At 48.1% G+C, this 18,399-nt stretch overlaps 1 long non-coding RNA gene across 1 annotated transcript; it reads left to right on the top strand.

The window, feature by feature from the left end:
• The first annotated feature begins 3,770 nt into the window (after positions 1–3,770).
• LOC123084920 (uncharacterized) lies at positions 3,771–4,685 on the top strand. Its single transcript, XR_006439461.1, has 4 exons — positions 3,771–3,868; positions 4,369–4,443; positions 4,533–4,565; positions 4,651–4,685. It is a non-coding gene; the product is annotated as an uncharacterized lncRNA (long non-coding RNA).
• The last annotated feature ends 13,714 nt before the right edge of the window (positions 4,686–18,399 follow it).

The following is an 18,399-nucleotide window of genomic DNA, read 5'->3' as shown; positions in this document are numbered from 1 at the left end:
GAATCCTTGCCTTGTTTCCCAAGAAGGTCTGATAATGAACAGTACTCCCTCCCTTCCTTATACTGAAGAAGGCTTTCGCCCCACTTTATATGTAAAGCACCAAACCACAAGCATCCAGTACAACCACACGCCACGCCACCGCAACACACGCACACACCCAAGACAGGATACATAGGCGCTGAGTGCAGCAACACCACTCCTAGCACTACCGCCCCGAAGATATGAAGCTACATATGACGAACCATGCGCTCCAAGGCGGCGCCTTCAGGAAGGATATGACGCCGGAGCGCCGCCACCACCCGATCCAAGGATCAGAGTTTCCCACGGAGCCGCATGACGGGCAATGAGAGCCGCGACGACGCCTTCAAGAAGGAAACGATTTTGCCGCCGCCGGTCCGTCCGAAGATAGAGCAGGTTTTCACCTCGGCCAACAATCACCGCCACCGACTGCCACACCCCGGCAACCACGCCGCCCACACGACCATGATGACCGGGCAGCACCAAGGCATGAGCTTTGTCCAAGAGCATCACGCAACCACCACCACCAGGGCCGCCGCCTCAGCATCCAAGACCTCGACACCACCTCACCCGTGACCCGCCGCCCCCGAACAAAAGAGACGAGCGAAAAGGTCCCACCTTTCGCGCCCCTGGGCGACCCCTAGCGTCGAGACCCAATAGGTCGGCCAGAACTGGCATCCACCGACCCATCCTGCTGCCCCAAGCGCGAGATGAGCTCAGTCCTGCAGCAACGAGAGGGGGACGAGGTCAGTCCTGCTGCAACGTGCGCGAGACGAGCTTGGTCCTGCTGCATCGTGCGCGAGACGAGCTCTGTCCTGCTGCATCAGGCGCGAGATGAGCGGTGGACCGTAGCTAGGAGAGGACCAGCCCTTTGATGGGAGTAGCGTCCGGGCGACGAGGAGATGGGGTGAAGGTCGAGACGGCCCGAACACAGACAAACCAACGCCGAAGAAGCCGGTCGTTGCCGCGGACAGATCCATCGAGCCACCGTGAAGCCGCCACGACACCGGTAGGCCACCGAGACCTGCCCATGCCGCCGCCCACGGCCGGAGCAGCAGCCACGCCCGGCCGCTGCCCATCTGCGTCGCCCGGCGAGCTCCAAGCGCCGGAGCCACCGCCACTGCGCCGCCACCCCGACCAGCCGAGGGGGCCTCGGTCAGGGCCGCCGCCCGCAGCCCTAGCCGTCGCGGCCCGCGCCGCCGAGAGGCCAAATCCGAAAAAGCCGCTGCGGCCGCCGACTCCGACCTCCAGCCCGCACCACCACCACCATCTGCCGCGGTGCCACCACCACCTGCCGCGTCCACGACAAAGGAGGCCACCGGCAGCCTGCACCGCCCGCAGCCCGCGCCGCCATGAGCCAGATCTGGTCGCGCAGGAGCCGCCACCGTCTCGGACACAGGTGCGCCACCCGCCTAGCTGCCCGCTGCGGGGGGGGGGGGGGGAGGGACGACAGGGAACCGCCCCAGCCCGCCGCGCCGCCATGAAGCCCGGCCGCAGCTCCACGACCCGGCCCGGGGCGCGGGCCCGCGCCAGCAACGCCCAAGCGGGGAGACAAAGGTGCCCCGCCGCCGCCGGCAGCAGCAGGGCTTCGCCCGGCCGCGCCCCTGGGCGGCGGCGAGGGAGGAGGAGGGGGGAGGAGGGAGCGGCAGCGAGGGTTGGGGTTGGCCTCCGGCCGCCTCGCGGGAGACGACGCGGAGGGAGCGCTTCCGGGATCACTTACATTCCATTCCTTATATAAAGGAACGGAGGGAGTATTGGTTAATCAATCAATGCCAAAAGGGCCACCCACCTGATATCATATTTCACGATAACCAAGCCGAGCTGCGTGTTCTCGTTTAGGGCATACGTTTGCTCAAAAGAAAAGTTGAGGGCATACAAATTGACGGCTTCGGCCGTCGGATCACTCCCGTCCTTCTAAAACCCAACGGCCAGGGAAATTCCGGAAAAAGGAAGGAAGGAAGAAACCAAATCCAACTAGATTCTGCTTCCGTTTATTCGTTCGTTGGTTTTAACCGCCGGCAGGCAATACAGACACGTACATTACATACGGCGAGAGAATAGTAAACCAGGGAGCGGAATTGCCCCCAGCCGTACGTGCGCGCCCGATCTCGCCGTCGCCGTCGCCGTCGGAGGGCCGCGTGCTAGCTCCGGTGCTCTCTCGTTCGGCTGTGCTGCCGGGCTTGGCTTTTCACCGCCATGGCGCTCGGCAACATCGCCGTCGTGCTTGGCTCCGGTGAGTTCCCGTGCTAATTAACCACCCCTCAGCTCCGGTCCACATCTATCTACCATGCATCGATCTATGGTGATCTCAGCCGCCGGCGGCGGCAACTGTCGCGTCCTTGCGAATCTATCTGATGTCCGATGCTGGGGTTTAGCTTACATCTAGCTTCCTGCTTACGGTTTAGCTTATAGTATCTAGCTTCCTGCTTAGGGTTTAGCTTACCTGCGCGCTGGGTGGATACATACGGATTAACGGATCACTTTCGTTCCTAGTTTACTTTGAAGCAAGTAAGTAGATCCAAGCAAGGGAGAAGTGGGGGTTCCATACAGAATTGTTCTTCGCAGCCTTTTGCCCCCATTTGGTTGAGAATTGCAGCCTCTGTTCTTGAACAACAATCTGCCGTTAGCCTTTAGGGGAACGCCGTAGATTCTTCTGCAAAGCATACTAACGGATTGCAAAAACTTTGTTTCTTCTCGGCCTGTTGGCAGGATATCTGAGCACTATTCTTACAGGAGGCGACGCCAAGAAAGTCCCTATCATCGGGGACACGCTTGCCCATGTAATTACCTACTTCCATGACCTACCTTTGCCTCCGTGCCTTTATTCTCGATCAGTCGGGTTGATTCGATTGTATACACGCCGTGTGACAATTTTGTAACCTTGTTTGTCTCCTCCTGTATGTAGTTTGTGAAGAATAATGGAAAGCACGGCAAAGACGGCAGTAGCGATCAGTTGGCGTCTCAGGTTTGTTGTGGATGTGTTTGTTTTTCGTGTCGGCCAGATTGGTTTGACAGACTCTAGATCTAAAAATGGAGTTGCTTGACTCTGCTAAACATTTTCAGCTCAACAGTATCAAGGAGGAGGTACAGCGAGCCGTACGCCATAGAGACGAGAATGTTACGGTTATCTCCGACACATCAGGTCAGTGCTCGCTTGTTTTCTTGTCTCGATCGATTCTCAACCAAATTGATTATGCAAATGTCTTATGTTGGATTTTACAAATCTTATCTGAATATGTGAATTCTTATAGCTGGTACGTATTTAATATGTGAATTACTATTATTATATCTTACCTTCTTTTTTTGTAGGGTCTGGTTCGTATACCATAACAGCAATTGTTGTTGCTGGGCTTATAGGCTACGCATACGTCAGGTGGAAGGTAAACTCTCATTCTTTTAGGTGACCCAAGATTACACAACACCGAGGCCGTAATGCTATCCTAGATTATTTCCTTCTAATTGCAGGTCATTCTGTTGTTGAAGTCATATCTAGAACTGCAAATTCACCGCGCTAGTATCTAAATTTCACGCGATAATTTACAGGGTTGGAAGATTTCTGACATGATGTTGGTGACGAAGCGCGGTCTAGCCGATGCCTGCGATGTCGTGGGTAAACAATTAGATGATGTTTCAAATACAATACAGGTAAGGTATTTTTTTTTACTGATGTTGCACATTATCGACCGTTGTTCTGAACCATGCTGTACATCCATCTTGACCTTTTCATCTTACATGAAGAACATATATGTGTCCATTTCAGGTTACGAAGAAACATCTTTCCGGGAGGATCGACCGGGTCGATGCTAATCTAGATGAAACACAAGAAATTATCGAAGGGACAAGGGATGAGGTTCGTCGGAACATTTTTGCTGCATAAATATTTCCTTTCTGGTACTTTTGGATAGCGAAGCGAAACAATGAGACCTCTACAGAACCGTACATGACATTTTCACACCTCATACGGCTCCTCGGTGAATTGTTTCAAAGGGATCATTTTCCTCATTCGAGAGTCTTCGTCCTTCTTCCACTCCATCCCGAAGACTAACTAAGACCAACTGAGTCACATTTTCATGTTCTAATTGAACACTTTACATTTATCATATAATTAAAGAAAAATATTGTTCTTGTACCGAACAAATGCAGATTAAATCACGTCTTATTATAAGAAGAAACCTTTCTCGGTTTCAATCCCCTTGCCCTCATTCTTTGAGAATCATAATGATACTTTTTGAGTTTCCATTTATTCATCTGCAATCTGGACTCTTCTATCTTCGACTTGATTTTTTTTTGGCTTTATTCCTTATTTATTTCATTTTGATTTTTTACTAAATTTATTTACTGTCTTTGTAGGTCGCAGTGATCCATGTGGATCTGAGCGCCTTTCAGAAGGAGCTCCAAGAAGTCAGCCGTACGGTTGAGATATGGGTAGGTGCCTTGTACCCTGAAACATGCATACCTTGCTTACAGGAGCTACATATCACTCACGGGTGCACTTATTTATCTTGAATATGCAGGGGTCAAGGCTGTCTGGTATCGAGGACACCCAGGTATACACCTTCCTCCAACCCACACCCACACCGTTTTTACTTTACATGTTCCTGATGTTATCTACTACTTTCAAACCTGTATCAGGATCGTACCGTGCGTGCAACCGAAGCCTTGGTTGGATTCAGCCAACAACTGGAACATGGTGGCCAGAATCCCAACATTCGTCAGGCAAGTCGTCGGCCTAGCTTATGCAATTCCTTAGTGGCATGTTGCTTACATGATTTGCTACCGGTTCTGCATCAACCACAGTACTTCTCGAGTCTAAACCCTAACTCTGAAGAGATATTTTCAATTTCAGGTCTCATCGTTCCTGCCAGCTCTAGGATCCTCCTCTTCAGAGCAAAGCATCAATAAAATGGTAAATAAGACTAACCTTGGTTTTTTTAATTCAAAGTAAAGGCTCTGTTCTTTTTCAGCTCTTGCCATTCAGAAACCTAATATATGTGTTTCTTGCTGCATGTTACTTCCCTGCAGCTGCCGCCGTCTCCTCTTCCGTCTCTTCAAACGGTCAAATCAGTAGCCGAGCCTAGCGAGGACGAAAGCCAGGTTTGGTTTCGGTTTCCTAACATTGCAAACAATGACCCCTTTTAGACACGCTCTGTTTACACAAATCAAGTTGGCTTTGCTGCCTTGGATGATGATTTTAATTGGCTCTACTTGCGTTCCAGGAGAACCACAAGGTGTTGCCCTCGAGTGAAGGAAGCATGAGGTGGAAGCTACCTGGACTTGGGCTTGGCTTTCTGAGGAGTTCATCTGATGTATAGAGGATATTACTGGCATGAGCTATGGAACTCTAGGGATTTCTTTTGGAAATGCTCATCTGTATATCCAGCGAGATAACATTTGTAGCGACAACTTGGATTTCAGTTATAGTTATGTGTGGCCTTGTGTAAATAGCTATACTTGCAATAGTGATCTTGATTATACCATGGTATTAGTGTTATTCCATGAGATAAGATAGGTCAGGAGTACAAGAAAAATCTAGCCCGTTCGCTCACGGGGATAATTTAGTCTCTTTTTTTTAATTTGCTAATAACGATGGGTAATTCCGACGCCCTGTCTCCAATTCGGCAATTCCGATTAAGTGGACGATTGACCTCACGACGCGGTCCTTCCTTTTTCATCCACTAACATGCATGGTGACTGTGTTAAAAAAATCACGAGGAAAAAAGGGATTTCAGCCACCATGATTACAGTTATCAACTTACCCAAGTGTTGAATACCTTACTTAATACCATCACGTGGATGATATGATGTTCTTGAAACGGAGCTGAGAAGGTAGCTAAAATGAATCACTTCTCGTGTTTCACACCTCTTACATGATGCAATGGACCTAGCGTCAGTGGCGGAGCCAGGATTCGAGTATAGGGGGGGCCGAGTACGTATATTGATTGAATCTTGTTGATAATTACTAGTTGCTTCTACTAAAATTGTTGATCGTTGGGGGGGGGGGGGGGGGGGGGGGGCAAGCCCCTGCTCGCCCCCCCCCCCCCCCCCCCCCCCGGCTCCGCGATGTGGGAGAGAACTAATATACCATGCATACTGCGTTCTTCTAATTGGAAGATGGAGATTAACCTAAACATGCAAGTAGGATGGTCAGATGATTCCGCAGTCCAGTCACATGATTAAATAAACATTTCTTAAATGACTTGCTCAACACATATCCCATGACCACAATGTATCATTTTATTCCTAAAAAGAACTAACAAAGAAATGAGATGTATATATGTCATATATATACTCCACGGGCTTGGGAAGTCAATGTGTATGAATTCAGATTTGCACCCTCTCTACCCATGTTATGTCCATCTAAAATATTGGAGGAAAAAAAATACATCTGTCTTCTTCCACCTAATCCCTCCGGCCATCTTGCCCTTTAGTGGTATGAGCCCATTCGCCCCGCCACTCCCTTTGTGAATTGGGAGCCTGTGTTTGCACCATCGAACGACGAGTCAATAGTGTCATAATCCAAAGCTACAACCGTTATTCACCGCCATCGAACATGTGTACTTTAGCATGCAAAATGTTTTTGACAGTAGGATATAGATGCTTTGAGATGTATGTTGCCATACAATGTTCCTGGAATGTGTTGATGAAGAAATATACCAGTTCTCATATGATTCTTTTTTCACAATTGTAGTGGGATAAATTCGGCAGAGTCTGGTTAATCTCATTGTTACAATAGTATATTTCTATACCTATACCTATATATATGGCTACTCAGGTAATCTTACAGTAGCAAGGCGTTCTTGTCTTTTTTTTTTCTTTTTTTATATAAGGCTACTTAGGTAATCTTACAGTAGCAACGTGTTTCTCGCAAAAAAAAAAAGGAACGTAGACTTATATCTAAAAAAATCAGGAGCATCGTGTATATTTCATTAGTTCTATTACTCTTTCTATATTTTATACTGAGTACACCGTGTCTCTAGCAAAAGTGAAATATGGTAAATGATTTAAGTAATATAGGCACTATCACAATTCTGTAGGAGGCATTGTTGTAACGGTAAGAAACACAGGGAACTAATTCACTCTGTACACAAGGAATTTTTAGTAACAACAGAATAACAAAGTGGTCTAGTACATAGATTCCATGTAGTTGTTCCAAGAAATACCTCACGTAATAAAAATCATCCTAGCAATTACAAATAAAATTCGTTTGGACACAATTGAATGCCATATAGCACTAAGTAACCAGCAACATGGAAATTTCAGAAAACACTATTACAAAACAGAATAGTACCAAATTTGAAAACTAACTACTCTTGAACTTGATCTTCAAGCAGCTTAATTTGTAGGTGACCAGAGATTTTACATCAACTTCATATGTTCAGCAATCTCTCTAGCGACTGAAACATTGTTATTCATGGGCTGTAACCAACATAGTCATCAAAATGAAACAAATAGTTGGTCAGACACACATAATTGTAGAGCAAAATGCCAAAACCGCCAAGCATATAGATGAATCAACATTAAATGGAAGCATGGAACTAAGAAACACAAATCTATTCTAGTGGTATAGTGGTAAAAATACGAGGAAGAATAAATTAACCATATATGAGTGGATTGCTCTGTAAGACAGGAAAATAGGTTAAATGTGAATATATTCAAAATTTCCAAGTATATAAGAATCTAATGCAAAAATGATTATCGTGTGGATCTTCTTTACAGTATCCATGGCTAAATAATAAATTAAATTCAAGAAACCTGGCTAGAATCACATGATTACTCGCCAAAAAAGTACATTCCATTCTGGTTTATTCTACAGAAACAAACAAGCAACAGCCTGAATGCAAAATTAACATTTCATGTTATAGAAGATTACTTCTGGACTGAGGGCAGGTTAAACAAAAGAAAAAAAGAATCAGCAATGTTTGACAGGATGGATGAGGGTCAGGGTCCACCTCATGGTAATTAAAATAAATCTAACTCAGCTTTCATGAATATTGACAAACTGGGAGATGGTCAGTGTGCACCAACGTAATGTTTCCAAAGAGCCACATATGTAAATCTAACGCATCGTATGGATTCAACCCAAGTTCGCCGGCTAGTGTAAGAATTCTGAGAGACAAGGTAATATACACGGAGCCAACAAAAAGATAGGAGCATATCCAGCTAATAAATATTCCAAACTTGCTTGCGATGTAGATTGCATCGCTTGTTCAGCGTGCATCAATAGGTCAAAACTAGAAATAAAAAGGTGCTTGACCATTCATTATTTGCCTTCAGCTCAGTCTAAAAATCCAAGAAGCAAACCTGAGAAAGGTTAGTGACTGCAGGTGTATGTATGCACTGCTTTCACAGAAGCTTAGTGCTTCCATGGATTGGAAAAGGAAAACCAGATCCTACATCTTTCATTTCGCTAATTGCTACCTAGAGAGTTCTGAAGCCTCACTAATGTTTCAGGTCTGCACCTAGAGAGTTCTGAAGCCTTACTAGTGTTCAGGTCTGCACCTGGAGAGTTCTGAAGCCTCACTCTAGCAGTTTTCAGAACGAGTTAACATTTAAAAAGGAGACACGTTTGTGTCTGTTGGAAGGGAGAGAGGAAGATTTGGTGGAATAGTCGTTCGTTGTATTGCTTAAGCCTCGTGGGTATATATATAGGAGTACATGATCTACTTGGAGTACAAGACAAGCCGGAATAAATCCTAGTCTATCTCGTCTTTCCTAATACAATCACGTTACTCAACATCCCCCCGCAGTCACAACGGTAGCGACGCAGACGGTGAGACTGGAGAAGAATCCGAAGGCAAGCCGACGGACACCCCCCCCCCCCCACAGTCGTAACGGTCGACGCATCGCGGAGTCGTGGCTGGAGTGGAAACCAACGAGGTTGCTCAAGCAGGCGGTAGCCCTTTGTGCCGTTTGTCGATGTAGCCGAGAGCGTTTGTGGTGGAGCCGTGGTCGAGGTAGCCGTGCGAAGAATGCCGTGGTCGATGTCGAGTCGGGGTAGCCGGTGTCGAGGAAGTCGCCGTGGAGCCGCGGGCGCAAGGGGGCGCCGAGTTAGCATGGGCGCAGTGGTGTCGAAGTAGTGGTGCGCCAGGAAGTAGATGATGTTGACGACGCGTCGCGGCGGGTTTGCCAAGCCCGGGGACACATCGTGGACGAAGGCACGCACCGGTGTTGCCAGCACCGGGCATGCGTAGACGGACGAAGACGAAGTTGACGAAGCGCCGCGCCAGGCTTGCCAGGCCCGGGGACACGTCGTGGATGAAGGCACGCGGCGGTGTTGCCAGCACCGGGCATGCATAGACTGGGACCTGCACAAGCTGTACGCCATGTCGAAGAAGTCGGAGAGGCCAGCAGAGAAGGACTCGACGACGGTTGCGGCGCCAATCAGCACGGGGCCAATATCGCCCGCGGTTGTCGGAGTAGATGAAGTGGTCGGGGTAGATGACGGCGACGCTGGCGACGAGCTGGTGCTGGACGAAGACGAAGGGGGTGGACGGGCGGCGGCGGCGGCTACGAAGGTAGCGGCGGCGGCGGCCAAACAAGAGCGGCAGCGGCGGCCTGAAGGCGGCGGCGGCGGCTAGGTTAGCAGTGCGGCGGCGGTGCTCGAAGTAGGCGAAGAACCCTGACGGCATGACGAAGACCGGCGCGGACGGTGGTGTTCCCACGCCAAAGGAGGTGCTGCGGTGCATGCCACAGGAAGTCGACGCGCGGGGACGGCAGTGGACCGCGGGCCGCGGCGCTACGGCCCGAAGGGACGACGCGGCGGCGGCGGGCAGGTCAGGGTGACGACGGAAGACCTCGGGACGGTCGCAGGGACCGCGGGCCGCGGTGCTACAACCCGAAGGGGCGGCACATCGGCGGAGCGCGGGGTGGTGCAACCGCGTGGACGGCCTCGAGACGGCGGCGTGGACCGCGTGCCACGCTCGCTACGGCCCGACGGGGCGACGCAGCGGCGGCGCGAGGGTCGGTGCAGCCACGGGGACGGCCGGGAGTGGACGGCCTCGGGGCGGCGGTAGACCGCGGGCCGCGGCACTACGGCCCGAAGGGGCGACGCAGCGGTGACGCGGGTCGGTGCAGCCGGGAGAAGAACCACGGGGCGGCGGCGCTGCGGCTACGGGGGTAGCGCAGCGGCAGCCCGTTGCTCGATCGACGGAGGGGCACGCTGAACTCGGAGACGATCTTCACGGGACCTGCGAAGGCGCGCGTAACTGACGGGCCAGGTCGGTCGCGCGGCGTAGATGAGGCGGATCGCGGCGGCGAGCGGGTGATCAAGCCGATCGCGCGCGAGGTCGGGGACACCGCTCGGTGAAGGCGTGGTGGCGGCGGAGTTCGAGATGAAGCCGGCGGCGGCGGGCGGCAGGGCGGCTATGATTGGCCGCCGCATGACGCGAGGCCGCCGGGTCGGGGTGATGCAGGAGTCCCGGTCGGAGCAGGCGGTGACGGCCGGCGTAGATCGACGGGCGGGCTGGCGCGCGAACGGCGGCGGTGAAGGGCCGCCGCATGACGCGAGGCCGCCGGGTCGGGGCGACCGGCGGGTAGGCCGCCGGGTCGGTGAAGACGCCGGTGTAGTCAATGCCGAAGTCGGAGTAGAGGCGCACGGGGTCGACAGCGGCGATGGGCGACGCAAACCGGATCACAAAGACCGGAAAACCAAAAAGTAGACGCCGATCAAAGCGACCGGCGAGAGAGAGAAAACCCAGATCAAAGGATCGGGAAAAAAGACTCTCTAGGGCAGCCGGCCAACACGGCCGGCAGACGAACCCTAGGTACGGGCGGCGCGGCCCCCAGCGGCGGTCATGGAGGCCGACCGGCCCGGGGGCGGCGCGCAGGTGCGGAAGCGGCGGCGGTTAGGGTTTAGGATCGACTTGCGATAGATACCATGTTGGCCGGACAAGTAGAAATGCATGTAGAAATGCATCTCTAGCCAATGCAACCAAAAGACCGATCTGATGGAAGAGACTAGACAACACATTATACGTCAACACCCCCCCCCTCACGTGTGGCTCCCTCAGGCCTAAACATGGACCGAAAGTGGGCTGCAATTTAATTGCGCCAGCCGGGTCTTAAACTCAAGACCTCTTGGCTCTGATACCATGTTGGAAGGGAGAGAGGGAGATTTGGTGGAATAGTCGTTCGTTGTATTGCTTGAGCCTCGTGGGCATATATATAGGAGTACATGATCTACTTGGAGTACAAGACAAGCCGGAATAAATCCTAGTCTATCTCGTCTTTCCTAATACAATCACGTTACTCAACAGTGTCCTTTAGCAAGTCATTGAATCAATAGACCCTGCAGAGGAATAACACTGGAGTATCTTCTTAGATCCAGATAAAGGTGATAGCTCTGTTTCTTGACTTTCTTGTCTGTTTTCTTTCATCTCCTTTCCTGGTCTTCTTCCTTTTTCTTTGCCCTGTTTTGTTTCCAAAAAATCAAGAACCCTAACCCTAAGAAATTCAGAAATGTATGGAGGAGGAAAGGGGAAGGAATACGAGGTGGGAGATCTTGTTTTTTGGAAATCAAACCGCACTCCTATATATTTTAGTGAGAGAAAAATGTGTTCACTATTTTCCAGAACGCTCCTTGTTCTTTTGGTTAATCAAACCACGGTTCTATTTAAGTGAGTTTGAAGGCTTTTTTCTAAACATTCGTATCTTTTAAACCGTAACTGCAATTCTGACATGTTATATCTGAAATTGATTAGAAAAATGTGTAGAATCTGAATCTGACGTTGTTAGATGCTCTTAAACCCTACCTATCAGATGCGGTACGAACATGAGTAGTGTGGTGGTCATGGTGAAAGACACGAGCGTTGAAGATTTCTAGCGGCCCCGAAGGCAAAAAAATCTTCCTGGTGAGGGGAATTGAATACGTAGTGTCACAACCAACTAAGCGTTGCGCTGCGTTTATACAAGAGTTAAATACATCACAGGTGCCTTAATTTGTTCGTCATGATCACTTTGGTGTCTAAAGTTGCAAATACACAAAACTGATGCTATAACTTGTCCGAGCGTTCAAATATGGTGCCTCTGTACGTATGAGTGTGTATGAGCTGCCCGTTTGTAGTGCCAACTGGCTGGTGACCCACATGTCAATGGAGTCTGCTATGTGTGTGCCGCTCGTGAGTTTTTCTTTTTATAGAAAACTCGCTGAATTTTAATCTCAGAAAAAACACCTAAAAATCTCTACTCCTAATGGAGCAGTTGGTAGTCTCGCTTCCAGGTTTTTTTTCGTCCCACCACTTTTGTCCGGGTTTTTTTTCGTAGGTTAACCATCGTAGATTTTTTTTGATGCTGGTTTCTTATTCACCGGTTTATTTACCCCTCAGCTCTTTCCTTGCAAATCAGCACTTTCCAAACGTGCACGCAATCACAAATCTAAATTTACTAACTTATCCAAATCAACCGATACCTTCCATTATTGCAAATTTCTTTAGGAAACAAATAATAGATTTTAAAGAAACAAATAAAAGATTTTAAAGATGCATCATACTTTACTAACAATCACTAAAAATCAAATCTAAATTAATTAATCTTACCTTAAATCACTCAATCACTTTAATTAGAAAACATTTTCTTTCCTAACTGCACCCCGCTTAGTGTGCACATAACAATCCGAAGTAATTAGAGTCACATGATTGAATCCATTTATTTAGAGCGACATGATTGAATTCATTTATTAACAATTATCCTCACCAAAAGTGCATTTAGCAATTTTAGAGGGCGGACCAAAACTCTGCCATCCGCTCGCCCGCGTTTGTTTAGGTACAGGAAAAAATGACATAATATATGGAAACAACACGACCAGGGCGGCGGCGCAATCTTCCGGGATAGGGGATCGGAGGAGAAGGATTGGCCTGGCAGCATGATCGGGGTGCTTCCCCGCGGCCGTGGCCATCCTCGCGATGCCACCTATCCGAAATCAACGCTGCTCCCTGCCGTCAGCCGAGGCGACGCCGCCTGCCCTCCTACCCACGGTCCGCTGCCGCGTGCAGCTACGGCGGGACGAGTAGCGACGGGGCCGAGGTCCTTCATGTGTTCCGCGATGGAGGCCATGATTTCGTCGAGGTCGTTGCTGCCTCCTACACTCAGGGTGTGTCGCCGAGATCGAGGCGAGCATGAGGAGCTGTGGCCACCGCCATGGTCACCCCATCGCAGGGGATGGAGCACGCCGTCGGCCTACAGCTTGTGGAGATCACTGTTGCTCTTCAGGTCGCATGGTGACCAGATCTTGCCGATGTGTCCCTCCCCAACGACCTCCTCTTCGCCCGGTTGGCCGGCATGGATCTCGCCACTGCTGCCCTCAACTTCTCTGCCTCAAGCTCGACGGTCAGCCATCATGGATCCCCCAGCTGGAGGGTCATGTGAACCAGCCGTCCTCCCATGCTGCAGCGGCGAGAAGGTGACATGGCTCTCCGTACACGAAGAGTGGAGTTCAGTCAAGTACTTATATACTTGGCCTCTACTGTTGATCCATGTACATGGAGAAGAAAAGACAACCGCTCATTCATGCTTCGTTCCACTCCTTTGCGCTATATTACTGGAGGTGACATTTTCCTATCTCTCTATGTTGTAACAAGCCTGCTGCCTGCATAGTTAATGTATTTTTTATTTAAATTTATCGCTGCTTAGTGCTTTGTTGCAATTGTTCACCCAAGATTCTTATATATAATCTGAGCGTATGTAGGCATACTTAGCTTTGCTATTCTATTTTTTCTGGCGCATAGAAATAAGAGTATTGTCCAGGTTAGGTATTCAATTGAGTATGGTATTTGGATTGCTATCAGAATGTCTTTTCTATGCATGTGATTTCTCACATCTGGTTATAATATTTGTGAAGACGTGCATTGCACGTGCACTTGGAAGCGGGCCCGTGGCCCGCGCTGGACGGTGCCGACGCCGACCCGAGCCACCTCGTCCGCGTATTCTTGGAGCTGTGGCTGGTCGATTTATATGAAATTAATTCCCTCAGTTCTGGTGGCAAATATAATACACATAATCCATATTGTTATGCACTAGCGTGTATGTGTGAAATAGATGGATTATGGTCCCGTACCCAATAAGATGGATATGTGTGTGTGTTAGAGAGAGAGGGAGAGGGGGATAGAGAGTGAGGAAGAGGGAGGGAGAGTGTGTGTCTGTATGTGAGGATTTGATGGTAAAAAAGATCGCCAATATCGTAATATTGAACTCTTAAAGTTAATGTGGCCTCTTTGCAACGCACGGGCGTTCTTCTAGTTTATTTAATTACTCAAAACTGTTTTCAAATACGTATGGGTGTCGTGTATGAGCCCACAAGTTGGTACATATAATGAAATTATAATAATAAGAAGTACAATAAAGGAGAGATGGGAGTATTCGAACTCTGCCTCACGAGCAACTCGTTGTGGAATAATAGTCAATAGGCCAAACACAGTTGTATAGTCAGTATGGAGATAGAAACGTATTTATAATATGATTACCAGAGAAAATAATAAAGAGAAACATTTTTTGCGGGAATAATAAAGAGAATTACAAAAGGAAACTTTGAGTCACGGGGATTCAAACCCAAGAACTCGTTTTTCTTATCAGATGGGGCGGTAAAACTGGTAACCATGAAATCACGGAAATTTTGGGGGGAAAATCCGGCCGCTATTGCTCAAACGATTTTTGGATTTAAAATATTTTAAGTCCATAAAAATATATAAAGTTGAACCTCTGAAGCACCCAAACAATAGTTAACTTTTTTATTAAAAAAGTCAGAGGGGGAGTCGATGGGACGATGCGATTAGTAAAGGACGCCTGCCTATCCACTACGCCAACGCACACTAGATATTTGAATTGGCATATACATAACCTATTTTGCAAACACTTCAGGTTTAAGTTCAGAATTTTCAAAAAGATAAACCCTATCGGAAACATAATTTCTCTGGGGCCAGCGGATTTTCCGGTTGCCCAAAAATTTGGCCGAAAAAAACCCAGGTCACACCTGAGCTCCTTCTTTCGAATTCGCGCAACTCAATTTTTCCCTTGTAAATAGAATCGCATCTTGTCGTGAACATATGGCTATGCTTGTTGGAGTGGCTAACGTGCACATGGTGTACTCTGTGGTGCTTTGTTCGAATCTCTGTAGGCTCGCCCTTTTCCTTCATATTATTTCATCCCATTTGCTGACATGATGGGCCCAGCATTGAGCAACAAATGATTTTTCTGGATTATGTTAAAGCCAGTGCGTTTTCATGTAATTAAATATAACATTAGGGATTTTCTGCAAAAAAAAATCCACTGCATGGGCTTACCCAGTGCATTGCCGACTTCCGGCCACTGACATGCGGGCCAACGACACGTTGGTACGCCATGTGGGCAGGGCGTATGCCGAGATACATATGGAGGCACCGTATTTGCACAACGGAACAAGTTCTAGCACCACTTTTAGATATTTTACAACTTTGGGCACCAAAGCGATCGCGCTAAACAAGTTGAGGCATCGTGAGTGTATTTAACTCTTTATACAAAGTAATAATATCCCACGTCGCTCCTTTGCACCCAATCCCATCGACTTTTATACGCCAGCGGCCTCGATGCATCACAAGTCAACAGGTGGGAAGCAGAAGCAAATGAATAGAGGATTTGTAGGAGGCCCTTGAAACAGCCTAAATAATCTCCGGTGAAGAAAAGCAGAGATGCAGATGGGATGAAAACAAACGCAAACAGAGGCATCAGATGCTTCCGGCGAGCGGCCTCGCGGCATCGGCGCTCCCGCCGGTTAGGGGCACCTCACGCGAGTGAGGGGAGGGACGACGGCCTGGGCTGTCACAAGGGAGGAGGACATGCTCCTGCTCTCATGGCCAAGGAAAAAGGAAAGAACTGAGAGGTAGGGGAAGGAAGAGAGGGGGAAGGAGGTGCTGCTGCAAGGCGCTAGAGCTTCGGTGGGCAGCATGCACGAGGGCGCGGGAGGTGGATTGGGCGCTGAGCGTGTTGGAGGAAGGAGGAGGAGGAGGAGGAGGAGGCGCTCGGTAGTGGCCTCGATCCGATCTGGATCGAGAGCTGCCGGAGGAGGCCTTGAAGCAGCAGCAACTGCGCTTCCACACTGAGAGGAAGGGAATCGGGAGTGAGGGGAGAAGAAGCCATGGGGTCAGACGAAACGCGTCACCTGCGCGAGATGGTCGGTGGACACTCGAGTGTGGGCTCTGAACACGGGAGCACTCGATTAAATTGACCAGATTTGATAATAATAATAAAAAAACAGGTAGATTAACTAGGAGGGACACGCTCCATTTTTACCAATAAAATCGCTTGACTCTTGCCATGCATGCATTTTTTTTCTCCCCGAGTCTACATTTTTGTTTTCCTTTTTGAAGTTGGATTTGCATCTATTTGTGTTTTTTGACGTACTCATATCAACTACATAGGTTGGGACACACAGGGCAAAAATATATATGCCTGGGCACCCAATAAAGTAAATACATAAATTATCTCTGTGCGTTGTTGATTCCGGTTTATACGAATGCATAATAAACCATCGTTGCCAAAACATAGGCATTTACATGTCATCGCCAACGAGTCTTTAGTTATTCTTAACAAAGTTGTTGTTCCGGACCAGGAAGAAGATGCCATGCTTGATGTCCCTGAAGATAGTCATGTTGAAGGTGGTTCAGATGAACGTGGCAACCACTTTATACATCCTTTTGACCTAAACATTGATGCTATGAAGAAACATGAAACAATTGCATCCAGATGAAGATGTTCAAAGAAAAACATGATACTCTAGCATGCATACAACACATATATTCTAATGCTTATGTCCAACGTAATCCAAATTTAATAAACCGTTCACTTTATTAAATAAGTAAAAAATCCATGTTTTTTTGAAAAGCAAAAAATAAGAAGTATTCACAGACTATTCCATGAGCCACTACTCTTCTATCAGATGAAGAAAGTTAAGGTGGCTTCTTAACATTCAAATTCAGACTCCAAAAAGTAATAATAAAGGTAATCTTATTATCGACGTTTATCAATTGAATGTAAAAAATGGAGCATAATAGCACATAGATCATGTTTTACGAGTTTTTATGCCCGTTGCAACGTATGTGCATTTGTACTAGTAATACCTATACATGCACACGGAAAAAGTGTCAAGTAGTATACCATCTTTGAAAGGGGCAAGTGAGCACGTGTAAAGAAGATGATTCACTTCTATGTATGTGAAGTAGATGTCACACGTGTCACTTGCATAACGGACTCTTGACATGGTGATATCTGTAGGGTGCTCCGCATCACCTTGCTTAATACCATCACGTAGATGCTATGATGTTCTTGAAAGAGGGGTTTGAAAGATAGCTAAAAGGAACCAGTTCTCACGTTTTCACGCGTCTTCCATGATGCAATGAATTTGGCGTGATGATACATATGAGAGAACTGTCATATCATGCATGCTAAGTTCTTCTACTAGGAAGTTGGAGACTAACCTAAACATGCAAGTAGAATGGTCACATGATTCCGTAGTCTAGTCACATGATCAAATAAACATTTCTTGAATGACTTGCTCAAACACAAGAGGTATAGAATTCCTATATATACTCCACTAGCTTGGGATGTTGATGTGAGTGTGATATGAATTCAGATTTGTTCCCATGTCTATCCATCTTGAGTCCGTCTAAAATATTAGAGAAAAACAAATACATGTATCTTCTCCCGTGTAATCGGCCCTCCTACCATCTTGCTCTTCAATGGTACGAGTACATTTGCCTCGCCGCTCACTTTGTGCGGCGGGAGCCTATGTCCGCGCCATCCGCGATGACTCTCTCGCGACCCAATCTGAAGCTGCACATGTTGTTCACTGTCAATATCACCCGTGCTTTCATTGTCAACATGTTCACCGGTCATAATCTTCCGCACCTTGGTCGTCATCGACGAGGAGCACAAAGACCCGGTGTGGAGGTTTCCACACAACGTTCTTTTCTTCTCCGTATGGGTTTAAATGAAGAAATACACCTGTCCTCCTAGGATTTTTTTTCTTTTCAGAATTCCTTTTTGAATACAGTACACATGCAAGCGCTCTTACATACGCACATACACTCACCTCTATTAACGCACACATGCACACCCTATTCCTACGAGCACCTTCGAGAGACTGAGCCGGCATATCATCTTGATGATTTACGAAGTCACCGTAGGCACCTCGTCGTCGACGGGAACATCTTCTCGCACTGAAAGCGCATCGCCGGAAATCCTGAAATAAATCGTCCTGATGGGCCGGGATACCACTATCCCTCCACAGATTGGTTCGCTATTTTTTTAATGTGATAAATTCCGGAGAATCCGTTAATCCGGTATATATATTTTGGAAAAACAGATTTGTTGTTGACAGGTGGTCCCAGATCCCAGGCGTATGAAAAAAAAACCGAA

Source organism: Triticum aestivum, chromosome 1B (genome assembly GCF_018294505.1).
Source record: "Triticum aestivum cultivar Chinese Spring chromosome 1B, IWGSC CS RefSeq v2.1, whole genome shotgun sequence".
NCBI classification, from domain to species: Eukaryota; Viridiplantae; Streptophyta; class Magnoliopsida; order Poales; family Poaceae; genus Triticum; species Triticum aestivum.
The sequence above is the reverse complement of the archived record's forward strand: the minus strand, read 5'-3'. Positions and strand labels throughout refer to the sequence as shown.